Source organism: Sipha flava, unplaced genomic scaffold, assembly GCF_003268045.1.
Source record: "Sipha flava isolate LNK unplaced genomic scaffold, YSA_version1 79_pilon_pilon, whole genome shotgun sequence".
Taxonomy (NCBI): domain Eukaryota; kingdom Metazoa; phylum Arthropoda; class Insecta; order Hemiptera; family Aphididae; genus Sipha; species Sipha flava.
Window position 1 is genome coordinate 1,333,052 of NW_020273620.1, and position 6,449 is coordinate 1,339,500.

The window sequence follows — 6,449 nt, forward strand, 5'->3', positions numbered from 1 at the left end:
ATAGGATAAGGTATACATACAGTATAATATAGTTATTACCTATACTAATAAACTAGGCTAGGTATTAATGAGTTAAAGTCAAGTTAATTTTAACTAAATTACATAACGTGTTACGGTTTATTTATTTTTTAAAAAATAATTAACTAACATATCTTATAACTTTACGAGTTACTTTTTTTTAAATAACTTTTTACATAAAGAGTTAATAATTTATTTTTTAGTTGCGGTAAGTTTTTTTTCTTTATTTATAACACATAGATTTAAAATAACATTTAGTGGAAGAACAATAATATTAACTGTCATAAATATTAAATATTCATTTTAAAGCCCTATAGTATGTAATAAATGTATGCTCTTATGTTTTTATTAAAGTGATTTATATAAAAAATATATAAATAATTTAAACGTTGCGTAACATTAAATTGTAATTCGCATTCTACTATAAAGCCACAATACTTACAGTATAAGACTTTACCGTCAATCGAAAACACATCGATACCAAACTCTGATAAATAACTCTTAAACCGAATTTTTATCTTTTGGAATGTTAATGTTAAAACCGTACATAAAGACGAAAAAATGAAATGAATTACTAATAGACACACTACGAAGACAACAGAACTAAGACTAAATGACTTTATTGAAACAAAAAAAGAATTAATTGATGTCGTAGGACGAATTACCTTATAATAAAACACAATCAGGATGTCGTGACTTACATTCATAAAAATCATAAGAGATATTTTTAGTATATTTTTAGTTTAGTATTATTAGTTCGGAAGTTATAGGAGCAAAAAAAAAAGCAAAATATGCCTAAAGCAATGTGAAATTTGCAATAAAAATATTTATTTATTTATTAAAAGTTAATTAGTAAATTCGAAAAACCTATATTTAAAAAAATTTTATTATTGAAAATTAAAATATGGCGTTAATCGGTTGATATTTAAAATTTTATTGAACTGAAAAAATAGTTAAACAAATATATTTTCATTATTTGTGAAATACAAAATAAATATATGTTTTATAATACCTGTTAAGTTATTACATCGAACCACCAATAGTTTCGTTAAACTTATAGTAGGCAATAAAAAATAACAATCAATAATATTGAGTCTTATACGATGCACGTTTTCCGCAATAATAGCGTTGTGTTAAGTAACATTATTTAAAATAAATTGGTTAAGAATGAAAAAGATTAATTTTTTTAAAAAATATTATAAATGTATAGAAATGTGTGAAAATCAATGAAAATTGACGACATTTTTTTTTTCTAAAACTTTTTTTCTAAAATTAACGGAAAATGCAAAATATGCATTTTTAATTTCAAATTTTAAAACTCAACATTGCATAGCTCGGATTTGGTCTACTATAAATAGAAATCATCCAGAACAATATGCAACTCATATAACATCCTAACTCTAATTATAAATATAAAAGTCCACGTTTCATGGTGAATACGGACATAAAATATGAATGATTAAATGATAGAGGGTATTAATCAATTCCAACATCCATCTTAAACTTTTCTACCTTAACTATATATAAATTTGTAAATTCTTACCTGTGTATTGCAATTAAGCAAATTGCTTTTTAAGTTCTTACATACATATAGAAGAATTTAGACACGTATGGAATTAAATAAATAACACTTTTTTTGATTAATAAAACTAACAAAAAGCAATCACACTTCATAAACATTTACAATTTAAACATAGTCTGACGGATCCTCAATCTATCTTGAGAAAGCCCGGAAGTTAAGTGCACAGACACAATTTGCACTGCAGGGTTTGACGCTCGTATGCCAGACTCCACCCCCATTTTCCCCGATTTACAATGCGTATTATAGTTTTTTATAGATGTCGAAGTGCGATTGTTGTTTCTCTTGTTTATAAAAGTAATTATTAAATAGTAATACATCAAATGATTATAACTTATCTTATTATTATTATAACTAATTTAATGTATGATTATCGCGGCCTAATTTGATTAATAATGAGTAATTTTTATCTAAATAATTTAATAATAAAATTACTATTAATTGTTATATGGTATGATAAATATTTTAAACGTTTTTGCGGCAAAGATTTTAAATTAAATTGATGATTATAAATCATATCAGTTGTATAAATTATTTGTAAATACTTTATTAAATTATTAAAGAGCAAAGATTAACAAAAGTAAATACAATGGTCTACTATCTTCCTATCGGAAATAATAACATATTTACTGTTTAAATATATAATTAATCTAATTGGTGACTCTCGTGACGTACTGTACTAAGAAAAACGTGCGTCTGCGAATAGTCAATAACTATAATGATCCAAGATAAGTGACATTTTTTTTTTATTCATAAATATTCTTTTCATATATTTGATAAAATAATAATTTCGACGAAAAAGTATTAATATAGTAATAAATCATTTAAAAATTGTATCTAAAAGTGTAAAATGGAGAAAACGCCTTAGAAAGAAAAAAAAATTGAAATATGCATAAATATTAAAGAAAATTTCAAGATTACCTTTGTGAAATCATGCAATGTATTTTTCCATACTATGCTATTTTTTTGATTGTATAAAATAAATATGCAAATACTACAAGCCCTCTGCCTTATTAAAAACTTATACAACTTACTATGTGAAACGACTAATGACTAAGTATATTTTATATAGTATAAAGTTATTATAAGTTATAAATAATAACTTATAGTAATGTAGATGTATGAAAGATTAAACAGAAGAGGGCGTAGGGGTAATCTTTATTGAAAAAAGAGAAACATAATATACAATATACTCAGTATTTAATACACGTTTGTAAACTCATTACTCATTTATAATTGAAATTTGTTGCTATGCATATTATTATATTCATCCATAGAAATGAGATTTACTGCGATAACCATGGTGGCGGTATAAAAAATTCAAGGGAATCTTTTGTGTTTTGTTGAAAGTTATATTTCATAATATTAAATTCGTATTACTTCTTGTGTGATGAAAGTATTACGAGCAAAAAGTACTTCTAATATTATTACGTATTTATAGCCTGTCTTATATTATAATTTATAATATTATGAAGGTGGGTATAGCTATCAGAATTTTGCGCAGAAATCGTCCAAGTTCAAAATTATATAATATATAACATGTAATATAATGAAAGGTAAGATGTCAATAAAAAAATATTTATTGGAATATCTATGATTAAAGATATCAGAATCGAAATTCAATAAATTTCAACAAATGCTCGAACAGTTTTGTATAGTTGACTTTTCAGAGAAAATAAGTTCTATCAATAGCTGCATTTACAACAATAATCGACAGTAGGTGAAAAATGCGCGAAAATGCAATAGAAACAGGCGTCAAATGAAGACAATTAGCACTGCTAAAAGAAAAATAGACAACTATGTATAAGTGTTCAAGTCGGTTTTTAACTTGTACAAAATGGGGAGTAGTTATATTTTTAGTAAAATCGTAAGTAAAAAGATCCTCAGCGGGGGGGGGGGGGTAAACCCTCAACCCCCTTACGTATGAACCTGATAGCACATTTATAATTTAACAATTCAACAAAAGGTTTACGCGTACCTCTTTTTTACCAAAAATATATGCTGCTATCAGCATCCGTATGTTGATCGTTGTTTACAACATGTGGCATATTGACGTCGATAATGGACACACATGCTCGCATCACGCCGGTGTACATGAATTGCGTACCAAGACAGATAGGCAAACCTTTTCGAACTTTGCGTTCTAGACGCAATTCGTGTTAATTTTTCATTTAACATGGTTTTTTTGGGGTTTCCAGTGGTTTAAAAATGTATTTGATATTTTGATATTTTTAAATTTTGTTTAAAAAAAAAACAATAATTAAATATTTATCATTAATATAATATTATTGTATGGAAACTTGTTTTTAGTTGTTTTTACTTTTAGACCGAAGCTATATATGCGTATTCACCGGGTTCCCGTCGAATTAAACTAATACATTTTGGTTCGACGGACAACGAGGCGGAATAGCGCCGGCCATATAGATATTTCCGATAAAAATATTAGGGACTATTAAAACTTCCCAATCGAGAAGTAACTATGGATTACAACCGAAACACTATACATATGTTTTATACGAATAAGATAGTATATTACACTAATTACAGCATAACGTATAATGTTAACACTAGAGATGTAATTGATATTCGAATGTTCGAATTCGAATAGGTACTCAGTAAATAATTCGAATTTTCGAATATTTGAATATTCGAACAATCGAATATCAGTATTCGATGCTACAATACCTATTATTATTAAACGTTCTGAGTTGTGCGAAAACTTAAACGAATAATTTTCATTACGTATTGTATTGCAGCAACGAATACGGATATTCGAATGGTCGAATATTCAAATATTCGAATCATTCACGCTAGACCTATTCGAATGGTCGAATACTTGAATAATTCCCATCACTGGTCAACACCACAATGATTAGGTGAATTCAGATATAACAAATAATATTAGAGACACCAGAATTTAATACCAACATTATATAATCTGCCATACCTTTATTATGGCTATATCACTTTAGGAGCCATTTACAATAATTAATTGCAGATGAAAAAGTAACACGAATTGCGTATGGGGGACGCATTTCGTTCAAAAACGTACGTCTACCTGTTTCGGTACGTAATTCGTGTGTACCCCATCACGCATTCACGCATGCGTTTAACTTGAAAACTATAGTTTTCTGTGCTGTTGTTAGCGGACAGGCAACACGGACAATTGCCTAGTCTCGCACTCAAAATAAATTAAACAGTCCAAAATTTATCAAGTTAAAATAGTTAGATATATTAAGGTGTAAAAACATTTTACAGTATTAACCTAGGGCTTCGCAACAGTTTGCAGCAGCACTCATTGTTTTCAATGAATAATAAACAAAATTATGAATAGTGTTAAATACTAAAACTTATATTATGTTATTTGTTAAGCTGTAACAAAAGGTATTATTAATAATTCTATAGGAAAAAAAGTAACTTACTTTTAATCGGCTTGTAATTTTTAGAAGTTATTTTAGAGAAAAAGTCACTTTTTAATTTTAACTTGACTTACATTTCTTTGTTCACTGAATTTATCGAGTTAAAAAAATGTGTTCCAATACGCCATAGAAATTTAGGATTAAACATAAACATAGTAGTAAGTTTATTAAATCAAATAAGAGAAATAAAGTTTCTTAAGTTTCTTACGTGTCGTGGAAACGTAACACGTCAAAAACTTTTAAACGTAATAATTATAATGCAAAATGTTAAAGTTTCATAACATTTAATTTTAAATAACGTAAAACAAAATTTATTTATGTATAAATATTTATTTATTCGAGTATTAATAATTTTGTTTTATTTAATTTTGTATCCTAACGATTTTTATGTAATTAATAATTTCTCTCTCTCTCTCTCTCTCTCTCGCTCTCTTTCTTTCACTCCCTCTTATGACAATATTTATAGATACTACTATATATGTTTTTTTTTCAGACTGTAAAATAAGTACAAAGTCTAAATAAAAATATAGATCGTAACTCCCGAGTCGGCTGAGATACAGAAACAGGTGACTGGTATATGTGAATCGTTATTTTGGATTTAAAACAAACCCATGATTGGTTTCTAAAAACGATTTCGCATGAAGGAGGTCTGGTTGATAACATACTTTCGACAACTCAGTCCGAAATGTTATTACGTGTCAAAAGCCCAAAACCGAAGGAAAAATAAAATAATTTAAGTATCTATAAAATGTTTATGTAGGTACTCAATAAACGTTTGGCGTTGCCATAGTTAATATTATTTGAACAGTTATCAAATCACAAATGCCGTATAATGAAAATTCGTCGAACTCTCGGTTTTCGTCAAAATTTAATATTTATTTATCGACATCATCAACCGCACTTGAAATTAATTGGATAACAGAATATTTGAACGAATTTTCAACAAGTCGCTGCTCGAAATCGTATTTGTAGACACGAAAAAAAAAAAAAAAAAAATCGGTCGAAGAAATAATTACTTTAAGTCGAATATCAACGTTTACGAACAGCAATTCAAGGATCAATATTAATTTCTACGAAAACCGATCGACGCTCATACATATTACATTTGGGAATCAGTAGGGTTGCCGATAACCGCGTAACGAGGGGGACTGATTTTTAACGTTTTAAAACGGCCGACGGCAAGGCCGGTAAACGGCACATTTCAGATTCGTACCGGACCCGAACCCCGTTCATCACGCAACGCGTACGCGTTTGAATTGATAATTATGCGCTGGAGTCGGCGTACGCGCGCCGCACGTGGTCGCGGAGGCCGTCGACGGGCAGATCATCGCGTGGCGCGATCGATACACGTCGTCGATTTTCGCACAGCGATCGCGCCGTTGATCAACGTCCTACCGTTGTCGTCCGGTTCGCCCGCGGTGCACGGAACACGG